This window comes from Octopus bimaculoides, chromosome 9 (genome assembly GCF_001194135.2).
Source record: "Octopus bimaculoides isolate UCB-OBI-ISO-001 chromosome 9, ASM119413v2, whole genome shotgun sequence".
In the NCBI taxonomy this organism is placed as follows: domain Eukaryota; kingdom Metazoa; phylum Mollusca; class Cephalopoda; order Octopoda; family Octopodidae; genus Octopus; species Octopus bimaculoides.
In genome coordinates, this window is record NC_068989.1 from 16,561,411 (window position 1) to 16,563,282 (window position 1,872).

The window sequence follows — 1,872 nt, forward strand, 5'->3', positions numbered from 1 at the left end:
TATATATATATATATATATATATATATATTTTTAAATATCATTATATATAGAAGTATATGTTCGTATATATACCTTTATATATATTTATACATCATTATATATATATATATGGTATTTTCCTGGTATCCTGAATACTTTTGTGCAAAGTGATTAACAAGAGGGCTCAATAAAAATACAAACAGAATCAAGTGTAAAGAAGCAAAACATAAAAGTATATAAAGAGACATAAATACAATTAGTACAATAAAATCCACCTATATATTAATATAGTGAAATAACTATAATACATACATACATACATACATACATACATACATACATACATAAATGTGTTGTGTATACATGCACACACATGCATATAGATACAGATACATATATACATGTTTAAATACACACACACATACATACATATATACACACATACACACACACACACACACACATATCTTCATACATATACCTTATGGTGTATGTATACACATATACATACATCACACACGCGCGCGTGCGCATACATGTTTACTATGAGAGAGATATACACATATGTGTATGTAAGCATTTGACTATATTTGTATGTACCTATATATATACCGTATGACTTATAAATGTGTATAGGCATGTGTGTATTTCATTTAGTATATAAGTATATACACATGCATTGATACATGCATATATACATACATCATATATATATACATACATACATACCACTCTCTGAGTGGTTGGCGTTAGGAAGGGCATCCAGCTGTAGAAACTCTGCCAAATCAGACTGGAGCCTGGTGTTGCCATCCGGTTTCACCAGTCCTCAGTCAAATCGTCCAACCCATTCTAGCATGGAAAGCGGACGTTAAACGATGATGATGATGATGATGATGTATATATATATATATGTATACATGTATATATGTAAGTATGAATGTATATATGCATGTATGAATACATATATGCATGTATGAATACATGTGTATACATATCATGTACATACATACACACATATATATATATATATATATATATATATATATATATATATATATATATATATATATATATATATTTATATATATATATATACATACATATACACATGCATATATACACATGCATATATATAATACACACACATATTTACGTATATATACACACACAGACATACATATACAGATGTATGTACATGTATGATATATATACATATTCATATATGTATATGTATATTATACAATATTATACCTCAAATCTACATCATGGATGAGTCATGTTAATCTCACGATAACTATTATATTCACTTTTGTATATCTCTTAACTGTATCGTATATACAATAACATGTCAAAAAAACTTTCGCCATGCTTCTGCAAGTTAATCACTAATCAAATTGTTCAAAATTATGTATTATACATGAATTTTTATTACAGTTATTATACACACCAGTTCTTTTCCTTGTTCCTTGGGGACACTACCACCCTTTTGAGAATATTGTATATACCATCTATATTTTCATTCATCCTGTTTTTTATATAAACCCCCAACACATCTTGTGTTGGGGGTCCATATACTGTTTACTCAGCATCATCATCACCATCATCATCATCATCATATTATTATTACTATTATTATTATTATCATTATTATTGATAAGGGAACATATTATTTTTATTATCCTTATTATTATGTTGTTTTTTTCCTTCTTTCTTCAAATTTTCTTCCATTTCTCGCCGAGTGTTTTCCGTACACCTAGGGCAGAGAAACTCGTTGTATGCAATCCCAGTTTACACACGCAAATTCACAGGTAAACCATGTATTTAAAAAAAAATTAAAATAAAAAATAAAAATATTATTATTATTATTATTATTATTATTATTATTATTATTA

The 1,872-nt window shown here is 27.0% G+C and overlaps 1 protein-coding gene across 1 annotated transcript in view; it reads left to right on the forward strand.

Moving 5' to 3' along the window:
* LOC106869657 (tubulin alpha-3 chain) overlaps positions 1-1,872 on the forward strand; it is a 32,451-nt gene that overhangs the window by 844 nt on the left and 29,735 nt on the right. The gene's annotated exons all lie outside the window — the stretch shown is intronic.